Source organism: Malania oleifera, chromosome 4 (genome assembly GCF_029873635.1).
Source record: "Malania oleifera isolate guangnan ecotype guangnan chromosome 4, ASM2987363v1, whole genome shotgun sequence".
Taxonomy (NCBI): domain Eukaryota; kingdom Viridiplantae; phylum Streptophyta; class Magnoliopsida; order Santalales; family Ximeniaceae; genus Malania; species Malania oleifera.
The window spans coordinates 26,380,982-26,397,011 of NC_080420.1; positions in this window are offsets into that span (position 1 = coordinate 26,380,982).

The window sequence follows — 16,030 nt, forward strand, 5'->3', positions numbered from 1 at the left end:
AAAAACTTTTTTTCTAATTTAAACAATTCGCAGATTCATTATAGTATCATATCCCATTCAACATGTATACGTGTATGTAAAACGAGTTTAACAATAAAAGCAAACATACACATGTGCAGTATCTTATTTAAATCAAATACGTGCATGAGAATAATTTTGACATTAAATAAACATTCATACACATGCTGAAATTAAAGTGCGGGAATTTAAATAAAATAGAAAGAGCGACACCAGATTTGTTATCGAGGTTCGGCCAAACCAGCCTACATCCTCGCCTTGGGCTTACCCCCAAGGATTCCACTATACCTGCTCACTTAACCGGACGGAGCAAAAGCCTTTTACATCCTCTCCTTACAGGGTGAGGAAAGCCCTAGCTCAATTACTAGGCTGAGCCAAACTAGTCTCACTTGCGAGGCTGAGACTCCCCAGTTCAATTCCGGGCTGAACCAAACCGGTCTCACTTGTGGGGTTGAGACTCCCCAGTTCAATTAATGGGCTGAATCGAACCATTACAATAAAATCATTTTGTACATAAAATATGCTTCTGAAATACAAGCAGAGATGTACAACATTAAAATCTAATATGCATTCTCATATGATTTTGAAATGAAGGTCATGTAGAGTATGAGTTTTCTCTCAAAATATTTTTCAAGTAAAACTTGAGAGTTTGGAAAATGATTTTCTTTTCTAAAATGATTGACCTTTATAATATAGAAGGAGAAGCCTCTCAAGCAAGTATATATTAAATTGATATATGCTCAAGGCTCCCTCTTGTATAACCCAAAGAAATTCTCCAACAAATGTATTTCAAGATAAGAGTCGGAGAATATTAGAGTTTTCTTCAAAATGATTGACCTTAGTAAAATTAATCCCAAGAAGGCATTCAAGCAAAATATATGAGCGAAAATATTAGCCCAAGCCTTCAAGACATTTTTCACAATAAATTTCTCCAAAAAATATTTTTCCAATTAAAAGAATATGGGAGAAATTTAATCTTTGAAAAACCTGAAAAATAGAAAGGCCTTCAAGCAATATACATATGAAGAATGTTATATGCTCAAGCCTCTTCAAATATAACCCCAAAAATATTTTCCCCAAAAATGGTTTTCAAAGGAAGAGAATGGGAGACATTTTAATCTTTGAAAATATATCACAAATGAAAGAAGAATGCCATCAAGCAATATATATGTATATGATATATGCTCAAGCCTCTTCATATAAAACCCCCAAGAATATTTTCTCCCAAAATGATTTTCAAATAAAAGAAGAGTAGGAGAAAAATAAGAATTTAAAGAAAAAATGAGGTATAGAAGTGTGGGAGAATCAAAGAATGATAAACTAATTTAACAAAGGGATTCTCCAACAATTTTCAAGTGTTTTGGGGTTGTATTTATAGGCAAAAATCCGTTGTGACCGTTATATAGTCGTTGGGACCTTAAAATATATTTTTATTTTGAAAAGTAGCCATTTTTCGATAGTTCAGACACTTTCCCGAGAAGGTCGGTCGACCAAGCTCAAGGTACGGTCGACCGAGGCTTGAAATCAATGAGTTTCGGTCGACCGTAGTGAAGGTTTAGTCGACCGGCCTCTACTTTTCTGCGCAAACACTGTTCAGTTTTTCGATTATAACATTTCCTATACAACTCCAAATTGGATGTTTTTGATACCAATCGAAAGGTAACAGAAAATCCCACAACTTTCATGTTAAATATATTTTAAGATAATGATGTTTGGTTTGAGAAAAATGTCTATCAATGAGACAGAAGAAACATGAAGGGAGTTTTTCTTTTACGGATACGTTTCAGTGTTTTGGCCATAACTTTTTATGTGTAACTCCAATTTGGACGTTCTTGGTATCAAACTCAAGCTATGGGAAACTTTCACAATTTTCATGTTGAACATAGTTTTATATGAGATCGAATTGAGTGAGAAAATTGCTAATTTCTAACATTCGGTCGACTGGCCGGTTGACCGACCCCTTTGAAAAATTTAGTTTTTGCCTTCTTTTAACTTTAAAATCATTTAAAAACCTTTGTATAAGTTAGGCATTTTATGAAAAGAGTTTTCCATGTTATTTGGAGGTCCTGTGGTCAATCTAAGGTCAGGTAGAGCTTCAATTTTAAATCATGTAAGATGCATGCACATTCAACCCTAATTACTATTATAACCCAGAAAATAAATAAGTCTTCGTGTCTTCTGCTCCTCAATGCTCCATGGAGTATGCCGATTGGTGTTCTTCTTAGTGATCTTTACGACTTTCATTTTGCATTCATTACTTGTGCTTACAGAAATATAAACCTGTTGACACTCAGTTACACAAGTGAGTACTGTGGTTTGTCATTATCAAAACAGGGATTGGACTCAAAAAGTCAACAATCTCCCCCTTTTTTATGATGACAAACACATAAGCAAAATTGGGATTACTTGATAAGGCTCCCCCTTACAATGTGCATGAATTCAAAATGATATTCAAAAAGGCTCAATCATAAACATGAAGACTTCAAAAATTTTCAAGTTTACAGTTAAGCTCAGTGGTTCAATGTGCAGTTTATGTTTGAAGCTATTTTAACAAAATATTCAAGTTTGTGCATTTGTCATTTCCCATTTTGAATAACAAAAGGCAGAGAGATAAAAGGGGTTTATAATTTTGCTCAAGAAACATCTCCCCTTTTTTTCATCAACAAAAGGGCTAAACTGAGTAGAAAATAATTTTATCATTTAAAATATACTCAGCAAAGAGAACTCCCCCTTTTTTGAAGAAAAGAAAAGCTCTCCCCTTATGTGATATAACAATTTGGCATAAAAATTTTATAACTGTTTTAAAGATATATGGCAATTAAGCACAGAACAATTTTTATAACTGGTCATTAAGAAATTAAAAAGCATATGAAAAACAAGATCAGACCAGGATTATCTACAAACCATGACAAATTAAACATATCATAAGACTCGTGAAAGATTTGAGTTCAACACGCATGAAATATGATAGGAAATGTAGGTTTGAGCATAAGAGTGGTCTAACGAGTTCAAATGCATTTTATATATGATCCATGAACCAGTTATATAGCACCCTTTTGAAAAAGATTTCATGACACAAAATTTCAAGACAATACAAGCACAGTCATGAAGACGTTTCAGCATACAAGCAAGACATAAAATATATTATATATAAGTTCAATTCTTGCTTTTATAAATGTGTGTATATATATATATATATATATATATATATAGATAAATATATGTATAAAAATATATATGTATAAAAATATATCCCCTTAAAATTTTTAATAAATGCAGGGGGCTTATGCTTGCTGAAAAGGAAGCTTTAATTAAAAGCTCAAGCAAGCATCATTTTCTTGGTTAAGCATTTAAGCACGACACAAAGTATGACCAGAAAAATGCAACCATATAGATCCAAGGATGTTAAATAAATTTAAGAATGGGGATCATATGGAAAAACCTAAACCACTATGGCAAACAAAATATTTTCATTTATTATATTCAAGGAAGACATTAAAATTAATCACAAGCCACAATGAATTTAAAAGCCAAATCTAAGCAAGAAATGTTGTGAGCACAACAAGATAAAAAAAATAATTTCTAGGTGCTCCCCCTATCAATTTGAATGCGTGCTTAGATTCTTTTAACTACTTATACTGATATAATTTGTGAAAGTTCAAGCAGTATAAGTATTAATTTCATATTTTACTGGATATGTGTTAGACGAATAAATTTCACCAGTAAAATGTCCCTAAACACACATGTGCTAAATATCAAGTACTAAGTCATGCATGGTATTCATGTGTATCCGGAACAATTCATATCAAAGATATTCAGTAAAGACAAGATATGATGTTCAAGGTGCCTAGAAAAAACTTTGGACTTAAAAAGTAGAAACAATGAGAAATAATGAGAGTCCATGGGTCAATTGATTCTTATCCTTTTTCAAGGATGGGGTTTAACCTCCCTGGTATAGTCTCAAGCATACAAAAGTGCATTAACGTTCAAGGATGAATTTCATTTAAGCACACTCAACACATGTTCATCATTCTAAATATTACTTACCATGCAGGAGATTAAAGGCATTAATTTCATTTTCCTTAAAAGTGAGGCTTAAACTCCCCCATATATATTTGCATGCGTACATACTTGCATTAAGTTCAGGATGATAGTCATTTAAGAACATTCCTAAAAAAATTCATCATTTCAAAAGATTTTCAGCATACAGCAAATATAGACATTTTGCACATACTAGCATGACATATTGCATTTCAATTTAAATACACAATAGTCAATCAAGGTTATACTCAAGGGTAATACAATAGGGGTTCAATAAGGATGACACAACTCAAAATTCACAATGAGTGTGTGTGAAATGAAAAACTCCCCCTAAGTCATGCAAATTCCTTAGTCAATGAACCATCATCAAAATTTGGAACGTTCAATTTAAAACGGGTGATGCTCTACCATTTGGTTCCGGAGTGAAAGTACATAATCCAAAGAATTTGACCAAATGGTGTCCATGAACTAAGTTCATCCTAAAACACAACCTAAATGTGTACATGTCTTCAAAATACATAGCAGTTTGGATTTCACATGTACTATCCCATGTAATTACTATGCATCCTAGGAAGGGAAACGTGATGCTTATGCTAATCAAAAATTGATTTCACTAGGTATACCAGATAGTATAAGCGGTCCTTTTAATGCAGCTATACTGGTTATCTGTTAAGAGATTTTGTCATATGTTTAGTATAGTCTTCCTTATAAGCCATAGATGCATCCGAAAATATATATATAGAGGCATGCAATAATGTTCATGACCCAAGAACATTTCATATCAAATCATCAGATTTTAAACACTAGATATAATGTTTAGGGTATTCTCAAGAGCCTCGATATTCAATAAATGAAGATGATGCACATGAATCATTTTTGTGCTTCCTATAGGGATGGAGCTGGGCTCTCCTAGTTATTCGATGATTATGCAATGATGAATTTTAATTTTCTATTTGGTTTCACTCATCCTTTCAAAAATGTTTTAACATTAATTTTATCATAATCATCTTTAGCACAAGGTTTTTGTTTGGGAAAAATCCTATCAAAATTTCGGCAGCATGCCGTCTGTAAATCGACATTTCCCAATTTTACCATGTACCTAAAACAAGATAGATTCACGCAATCAACAAATAATAGTCCAGTTTAAGCATATGATAACCTATTTCAACTACCAGCATGCAATTCTCATCAACTGCATCCGCCATGTAGGAGGCATTCTAGACTAAGCATGCAATCAGGTAGTTCAATCAATATATCAAAAAAGAATATAAACTATCCATACGAAAATATGATCATTAGGCAAGTGATGGATAGTGGCATTCAGTACAAATAAGTTATCCATCAAATATAATTGAACTTAAATCAAAAGAGGGATATATGCATTTATTTAAAACAAATTATCCATTCATGAGAAAATATAGTCATTTAAATAAGAATGGATATAGGCATTTAGCTCACATCAGATCAAATTTAAAATAATATCCATCAATCATAGAGTATATTCATTTAGCACAAATGGATATTTGTATTCAGCTCACATAAAGCATCCAATGTATATGATAAGCACAATAAAAAAAAATGTATATTGGATGAATTTTCAAAACATGCTGCTCCCCCTCAATTATGTAGCCAAAGAATTATATGTTCAATTAATTGTATTTGGCATAACAAACATTTCCAAATATGAGGACAAGCTTAAGCTCAATTATGAGTTTAGGATTATACATTACATAGCATAAGATCAATTTCCTAAAACTCAATACTATGTGATGGACACAGATATGCTATATTTGAGACATTCATACTAAAGCATATATAGCATCAGAATTTTTACAACAATTAAAACATTTTGTCCATTTGAATGAGATTTATTTAAAAATGCTTATGAGGTTTAATTCAAAAGCTGATAATGACATAAGCATGCACTAGCCACAATATTATCATATATTAACCAATCATAATTATATGTATATATTAAGCTTAGATTGGATAAAGTCATTAAAACTCATATGTTGGCTAGATTTTCTTAGGGTTCTCAGTAGAATAATAGAGCATACTAAAATATAATCTTTTAAGCATGCAACTCTATTTAATCATTTAAAGCACTTTGATTCCTTATATATATATCCTAAAATCTTATGAGTATTAATAAGATATTCTTCTCAAGTGCACCTCATAAGACATCATGCTATTATCATAAAAGATTTATCATGATTTATACAAAGATTTAACACAAGATATATCATACAAATCATGACAAGAAATTAATATAAATGTCATATGATTCACGACGACAAATAAATCAAACATAAGATATATCATGTGAATCATACTATGAAATATTCAATATAGTATAAGGAGAAAAGATATACCTTTAAGTTTTACTCCTTTTTAATCGTTTAAGCTTGGAGTGGTGTCATCTCTCTTTCAGTTCCTTATACCTCTTATGATTCCCAAAGGACCTTAGTACTCAAAAGAATGAACTTACAAAGGCATTAGTGACTAAGGCACATAAAAAAAATTATGCATGGCACACATATGATATGCATTAAAACACATGTCATGCAAATTTAATTCATTTTCAAAATTTGGGAAATTTGAAATTTGAAAACATTTTCAATGGGATATGATAAGCATAACAAACAGGAATACTTTCCAAATCCACTAATCATTTGATTTTACAAAAATATTTTTAGATTTAACACAGTAAAATCTATGCCATAAAATAGTGGAGGATTTGCAGAGTGCTGACCCTCAAAATTGGGACACACCGAAAAGTTGAGTTGTTGCAATCTTTATGCATAAGCAGTTAAGCCTTTTGCAACGAGGCTCTGATACCAATTGTTGGAATTGGCGTGATCCCAAGAGGGGGGGTGAATTGGGTTTTAAAAACTATTTGGCTAATTTAAACAATTCACCAATTCATTACAGTATCATATCCCATTCAACATGTATGCGTGTATGTAAAGCAAGTTTAACAATAAAAGCAAACATACACATGTGCAGTATCTTATTTAAATCAAATGTGTGCATGAGAATAATTTTGACATTAAATAAACATTCATACACATGCTGAAATTAAAGTGCAGGAATTTAAATAAAATAGAAAGAGCGACACCAGATTTGTTATCGAGGTTCGGCCAAACCAGCTTACATCCCCGCCTTGGGCTTACCCCCAAGGATTCCACTATACCTGCTCACTTAACCAGGCGGAGCAAAAGCCTTTTACATCCTCTCCTTACGGGGCGAGGAAAGCCCTAGCTTAATTACTAGGCTGAGCCAAACTAGTCTCACTTGTGGGGCTAAGACTCCCTAGTTCAATTCCGGGCTGAACCAAATCGGTCTCACTTGCGGGGCTGAGACTCCCCAATTCAATTAATGGGCTGAACCGAACCGTTACAATAAAATCATTTTGTACATAAAATATGCTTCTGAAATACAAGTAGAGATGTACAACATTAAAATCTAATATGCATTCTCATATGATTTTGAAATGAAGGTCATGTAGAGTATGAGTTTTCTCTCAAAATATTTTTCAAGTAAAACTTGAGAGTTTGGAAAATGATTTTCTTTTCTAAAATGATTGACCTTTATAAAATAGAAGGAGAAGCATCTCGAGCAAGTATATATTAAATTGATATATGCTCAAGGTTCCCTCTTGTATAACCCAAAGAAATTCTCCAACAAATGTATTTCAAGATAAGAGTAAGAGAATATTAGAGTTTTCTTCAAAATGATTGACCTTAGTAAAATTAATCCCAAGAAAGCATTCAAGCAAAATATATGAACGAAAATATTAGCCCAAGCCTTCAAGACATTTTTCACAATAAATTTCTCCAAAAAATATTTTTCCAATTAAAAGAATATGGGAGAAATTTAATCTTTGAAAAACATGAAAAATAGAAAGGCCTTCAAGCAATATACATATGAAGAATGTAATTTGCTCAAGCCTCTTCAAATATAACCCCAAAAATATTTTCCCCAAAAATGGTTTTCAAAGGAAGAGAATGGGAGACATTTTAATCTTTGAAAATATATCACAAATGAAAGAAGAAGGCCATCAAGCAATATATATGTATATGATATATGCTCAAGCCTCTTCACATAAAACCCCCAAGAATATTTTCTCCCAAAATGATTTTCAAATAAAAGAAGAGTAGGAGAAAAATAAGAATTTAAAGAACAAATGGGGTATAGAAGTGTGGGAGAATCAAAGAATGATAAACTAATTTAACAAAGGGATTCTCCAACAATTTTCAAGTGTTTTGGGGTTGTATTTATAGGCAAAAATCCCTTGTGACCGTTATATAGTCGTTAGGAAATTAAAATATATTTTTATTTTGAAAAGTAGCCATTTTTCGGCAGTTGGGACACTTTTCCGAGAAGGTCGGTCAACCAAGCTCAAGGTATGGTCGACCGAGGCTTGAAATCAACGAGTTTCGGTCCACCGTAGTGAAGGTTTAGTCGACCGGCCTCTACTTTTCTACACAGACACTGTTCAGTTTTTCGATCATAACGTTTCCTATACAACTCCAAATTAGATTTTTTTGATACCAATAGAAAGGTAACAGAAAATCCCACAACTTTCATGTTAAATATATTTTAAGATAATGATGTTTGGTTTGATAAAAATGTCTATCAATGAGACAGAAGAAACATGAAGGGAGTTTTTCTCTTACGGATATGTTTCAGTGTTTTGGCCATAACTTTTTATGTGTAACTCCAATTTGGACGTTCTTGGTATCAAACTCAAGCTATGGGAAAATTTCACAATTTTCATGTTGAACATGGTTTTATATGAGATCGAATTGAGTGAGAAAATTGCTAATTTCTAACATTTAGTCGATTGGCCGGTTGACAAACCCTTTTGAAAAATTTAGTTTTTGCCTTCTTTTAACTTTAAAATCATTTAAAAACCTTTGTATAAGTTAGGAATTTTATGAAAAGAGTTTTCCATGTTATTTGGAGGTCCAGTGGTCAATCTAAGGTCAGGTAGAGCTTCAATTTTAAATCATGTAAGATGCATGCACATTCAACCCTAATTACTATTACAACCTAGAATCTGCTCCTCAATGCTCCATGGAGTATGCCGATTGGTGTTCTTCTTAATGCTCTTTACGACTTTCATTTTGCATTCATCACTTGTGCTTACAGAAATATAAACCTGTTCACACTCAGTTACACAAGTGGGATACTGTGGTTTGTCATTATCAAAACAGGGATTGGACTCAAAAAGTCAACAGGTATGGAGATTATATTATATCAATTTAATTTGGAAATGGAACCTTTTAAAATTGTGTATATGGATATAGGAACATCATATGGTATTTTCTAAATGTAATATACGTATGAAATCAATGGATTTGCTGGTTATACACATATTTTGGGAAAACTAAAGTGAGTAGGGTTCATCATCTTTGATTTCCTGCAAACTACATATTTTGAGTAATATTAAAATGGTAGAGGTGATCATACCCTGGGTTTCATTAAAGTATACAGAGTGTGTTGGAAATGGTGTGATGCCAAGAGAAGGGTGAATTGGGTTTTTAAAACTTTTTAGCTAATTTAAACATTTGCCGATTCACCACAGATCATATCTCATTTGATATTACAGCATGTATGTAAAATGATTAAGCTATTAGTGTAAACATATACGTGCAGCATATCTCATTTAAATAAAAGTGTGTATGCAAATAATTAGAACTATGAATAAGCAAACATATACATATGGAAATTTAAAGTGCAGTAATAAATGAGATAAAGAGAGAGACACACGAAATTTGTTATCAAGGTTCGGCCAAACCAGCCTACGTCCCCGCCTTGGACATACCACCCCAAGAATTACACTATCCCTGCTCACTTAAACGGATCCCAGCTCAATTACAAGGTTAAGCCCAACTTATCTCCCTTACGGGGCGGAGATTCCCCATTTCAATTTTCAGACTGAACCCAACGGGTCTCATTTACAAGACTAGGACTTCCTAGTTCAATTAATGGGCTGAACCCAACTGATTTAATTTACGGGGATGAGACTCCCCAGTTCAATTTACGGGCTAAATCCAACCTGTACAATAAACGTATTTTTGTACAAGATAATGCTTTTGAAAATACAAGCGAAAATGTACACGTTTAAGTTCTACAATGCACTCTCTAATATGATATGAAATATGCTCAGTAGAGTAAGGGTGTTTTTCCAAATAGTTAATGCACAAATAAAATATATGAAAATATCAAAATGATTATTATGTTCTCCAACAACTATTTTTGCTAATAAAAATGTTTGGAGAATTTGGAGTTCAAGCTTAAGAAAAATATTTGTGCAATAAAGGATTTCTTCCAAAACTGTTTATCAAGGAAAAACAACTAGAAGAAATCTTAAGGCTACTCTCAAAAAGGATTTTCAAGATAAAACCTATGTGAGAGTAAATGCATGTTAAATATAAGAATAAATGCCCAAAAATTAATATACTCTCTTCAAGAATAATTTTGAAACGAAAGAGTGGAAGAGAGTTGGAGAGTTTTGCTTATAAAAAATTTGCCCCAAAAGATTGATTTTAGCAATAAAAATTGGTTTGGGGGAATTTTGATTAAGAAATGACTAGAGAGAAATTTGGAGTTAATCAAAGTTACTAATTTGGAGTTATAAGGGGCTATTTATAGATTTTCAGGAAATTTGACCATTGAGGGACACGCTCGGTATTTGGGAAAGTTTAGTTAAAAAATTAATGATATTTTAGCTCTTAAAAAACTTCCAACCCAAGAGGTTCAATCGACTAAAGAAAAGGTTCGGTCAACCACTTTTTTAAGTTCGGTCGACCATGACAATTTTTAACTATGGATTTGGTCGACCATCTCAGGGCGATTCTGAACCCTTCGTGGGTTCGGTCAATCATGGCTTAGGTTCGGTTGACTGCTCATATAGTTCGGTTGACCAATGCTAACTTGAACTACATGGTTTGGTTGACCAAGCAGTTGGCATGTCAGACACTTTATGGTTCGGTCAACCGAGATGGTGCGTTCAAAATAGAATGGTTGACCGAGCAAAGTCAAATGTTGATTTCTGACCTGTTCAGTCGACCAAGCCAATTTGTGCATAGTGGGTTCGGTCGACCAAGGCTTCATAACACATAACTCACACAGCAGGTTCATTTGACCGAGTCATTTAGTACATAAGGGTTCGGTCAACCGAGGCTCCTTAACTAAGCCAAAAATCCAATTGTTTTCCTTACAAGACTTGAAATCTTGTTTTGATGATAACAAATCAGAGGAACTTAACATATTTGGTTAAGTGATGATGTGACAAGACTCAAGAAAGAGAATACAAGGTCAAGTGCTCACAAGGATCATTCAAAGCTTTTACTTCGAAGAAAGATGATCAAATGAAGCTTAAGGCATGGATTCAAAGATGATCTAATAAAGCTTGAAGTTTATGAGAGCATGAATGAGAACTTGCCAAAGTGTACTGAAGCTTGAAAACAAGTTGGAGTCAAAGAAAAAATATCATGGAAGACTTCAAAGCTTAGAGTTGTAGGCTTTAAGAAATATGATGTAAGTACTTCATATTTTAAATATGTTATGAAATATGTTGAAAGCTCTTTAGGGATAATTATGGATGTTGACCTTATAGGTCACACCCTGGTTTTGATAATGACAAATACAATTGTATTTAATAAATACCGAGTTCATGTGCAGGTTTATACTAGCATATATTCAAGGGCATGTGGAAGCTTGAAGACAATTTCTTATTTCAAATTGTAATATCTCTAAGTGAAATTTGTCGGTAATAGTAATTAGGCTGTCTGTAATAGTAATTAGGGCTTTGGTTTGTAATAAGCACACACATCACATGCATGATTTATTTTGTAAGCTCAAACCAAACCATGAATGAAAGAGTACTGTAGAAAGACCTTAGGGTACACCTTCGGTCGACCGACACCGAACTTTTTCGGTGTTTCCAAAACTGGACCCCAAATGACCTTAGGATACACACATATACACATATGTTTATTAGGCACTTGAAATAAACCTTTTTGGGTCAATTCGGGACCGAAATGCACACTTGGTGCACTTTTGGTCGACCGACCAATTCAGTTCAAATTGGCCCGATCGACCGAAACCAGTCCGGGTCAACTATTTGACCCAGGCCCGGTCGACCGACCCCTTACAGGTCATTTGACCTCGGTCGACCGAACACCCTGGGAGTCAACATTTTGACCCCCCGATCGACCGACCAAAATTGTACTGTATCTACCTGGTCGACCGAAGGGTTTTGGGAGGATTCTCGATGGTCCGGTCGACCGAGCCACACAGTTCAAAAAGGCCTCGGTCGACCGAACCTCAGAGATTTGAAAAATCGCCTTGCCCGGTCGACCGACCACTCAGTTTAAAATCCCCCTAGTCGACCGAGCCACTTGACTCCTAGTCGACCGAACCACTTTTGGTCGACCGGACCTCTCGGGTTGTTCCCATTTTTTACCGAGGTTAAATTTTTTAAAACAGGGTTAAACTTTCTTAAGTGTCATTAAACTTTTCCAAAAATCCCTAATAAGTCCCCAACGGTCAAAATTTTCAGCATGTCTATATATACTTCTTCATTTGGTGGATTAAGCACGGATTAGCAAAAAGATTAACAAAATTTCTCTCAAACCAAAAATACTCATTTTTGCCTCTCATTACTCACACTTCTTTTGAAACCTACTCAAGCTTACACTCTTCATTCATCTAAATCATTTGTAAGTGTATTGAGTACTTTTACTTAAAGGTTAGCTCTCCTTATTGTTGCAATATTTGAATCGATTTTTGAGAGCATAACCTAAGTTTTCTTAGGAGGTTTTGCCAATAAGCCTGCCCTAAGAAAGACTTGTTGTGACATCCCAAGTATTGCATTCTCGTTGCAATATCTTAGGAAGTTCATTTTTGTTTGGAGATTGCAAAAATACTTTCAAACATTACCGAATATCTTGTAGTGCTCATATTGATATATTTGTGAAAAGATATTCGTGTGTGTGATATATCAATCTTTGTGGTATTATTTATACAAGTATATATATCATTTGCCGAAAACAAAGATTATCCTTTTTGCAATCCAAGCATATACGCATTCTATTGATTGATAATATTGAGGCTTGTTTGATATTCTGTGTGAACACTCTTGACTGAATATTACGAAGTCCACATATTATTATTGACACTCTCTCACGTACTTGCTACACAGACAGAAAACATTGTTGAGAGTTGACATATTTAGACCACACAGAGCTTACATTTTAAATCATCTGTGGTGTTTGTGTTTGTGCGCATTTGTGGTACAAATCTGCTTTACATGAAAGCACTCTTGTATTGTACCTTTGATTGTATATCTGAGAGATTCCAGGTGTGGCCTGAGGGGGCGGTAATCCAGCCCGGTAAGGATTGGTGTAAAGGTTGAGGTCAGCCCTGTGGTAATTTGACCTGGTTTGTATAGGTGCCGCTCCACCCGTTTAAGTGAGCAAGGTATTGTGATAATCCTTGTGCTGGTTAGCCAAGGCGGGGACGTAGGCAGTTGGCCGAACCTCGATAACATATCTCTGTGTCATCCTCTCTTTACTGCTTTCTAGTGCTTATATGATTGTTTAAACTGCCTTATTTAAATTCAGGTATATTTAACTTAATTGCATTAGATTGACCCTAGGCTTGTGAACATACTGTTGTTAGAAAGGAATACCTAGGAGGTAAAATTTAAAAATACCAATTCACCCCCCCCCCTCTTGGGATCACGGTAAAGCTAATAATGGACTTAGAGGCCTTATTTAAAACCCAGAAAAATGTTTTATAAGAAATTAAAGCAAGAGAGCAAAAATATTTTTAAAAACTAAAATGAAATATCTAAAACTGGTCTGCCCAGACAACTAAGGTGCACCCTCAAAAGATTGAAGGTGTACTTCAGAAGATTGAAGAATTAGTTCAGTCTGGTGAAGATTTTTCTGAAAGAATACAGAAGATGTAGTACACCCTCAGAAGACTGAACCGTCAGTTCAGTCGTCTGACCCTGTGTCCAATTCATATTTTTCAGTGTGTTAAGGAACATCAGAAGACTAAACTCGATACTTTAGTCGTTTGAACATTATTAACAGTTAAAAATTTTAAATGTTTTAAACTTCCTATAAAGGTTTCTTGTGGCCCAAAATTTATGAAAACTTGGGGGATACTCCAAGTAATCTTGGACACAAGAAATTACTTTTCTAAGCCTATAAATACATGGTTTTTCAAATCAAATTGCAACCAAGAATTGAAAAATCTAATTCAAAGCTGCAAGAACACTTGCTTTTTCAAAGCTCACTTTTGTTCATTCATTGCAAAATATGATTTGCTGAGAATGCTGAAGTGCTGATCCATCCTACTCTGATTTCTACTGCTGATCATCATCTGGAGAAGGATATTGGTGAAATCTTACAAGAGTTTCAATCTGATTTCAATTTGATATTTAATTATTGAAGTATCTAGTGTTTGCAATTGTACTAACCTGCTTTATTTGAGAGTATTCTTGTATGCAGAAATTATTTCTTGTTTCTTGTAGTTATTGGGCGATTCTAGGTTATTGGATCATTAGACCGAGTGTGGGGTATCGCTTGGAGAGGTGTTGCTCTAGCCTATTTTTAAGGAGTGACTGAGCATGGGGTACGCTTGGAGAGGCATTGCTTTAGCCTATTCAAAGAGTGTTTGAGTGTGGGGTATCGCTTGTAATGGTTTGTTCCGCTCGAAAAGGAATGATATAGTGGAATCCTTAGGTGGTATTGGCCTAAGGCGAGGACGTAGGTTGGGGATAAGCCAAACCTCGTAAAAAACGTGGTGTCACTCTCCTTCCTTACTCTCTTTACTTTCCAACATATATTAACTACATGGTTAAGTTTAATTTTTGATTATATATATTGCGTGGATTGGATATTAAATAAACCAAACATTAATTTGTTTTTGGGGTTTGTGGAAACCGAAAGGAAGTACCTTATTTTATCAATACAAATTGCGGAAACCGTAAAGGAGTACGTTGATTGGTTAACACCCAAGACTCATTAACTGAGAGTTTATTTAAAGTCCAAGTTCTTGGAAAGATTGTTGGATTTCATATTGAGAAATCAAATCAATCAATACAGGGCTTACATATATTGACAAGCCTTCAAACAAGCAAATATCTTGAGTTCTTGCAAAAGATGAGAATTGCCAAGAAGTTGCATGTTATATCTTGATTTGGTATTTTGTGGTTGGATGTTTGTTTAAGTTGTGTTTACTTGTGGTGTGTTAAGTATTGGTTTGTGCATTGATTAAGTGATTAATAAGCTTTGTTGTGTGTTTGTTAAAGTAACAAGTGATTAAGAATTCTTGAAAAGAATTAAAAGAAAATTTTAATAACCCAATTCACCTCCTCCCCCTCTTAGGACTACACCTTAACTTTCATCAACGTCTTGTTTTTGCCCCGATTTTGACCCTAACCAATTTAAACCTTTTGTATGATTTAGTTGTTAAGAAAAAGGTTTTCTGTGAAGTGTGTTGGTCCCTAGGGTCTATCTACGGTCGTTCTGAGCTTTCATCCATATCATGCAAATGCATGCATTATTACAGACCAAATAATGCAAATTAAATGCAATTACAACTAGAAATAAACATCTTCTTCTTATTTTTGCTCTTTTGACTTCATGGAATGCGTCTGATCATATAGGTTTTAAGTCATGCAAGCTTCCATCGCCATTTCCTTATGTGTGTGTTAAATTAATGGACCTGTTCACATGTTAGATACACACATAAGAAACATGTGCTTTGTCAGCATCAAAACAGAGATCAGACTTAGATTGTCAACAAAGTGTTATATGATATGTTCTCTGGTCAAATTATTAGGGTATGATACGACATTTAAATCGTGTGGCATAGGATCAATTCTTTATTATAAACTGGTTGTGATTACTGCAGTAAATAAACTTATATGTTTGGGTGATTTGTT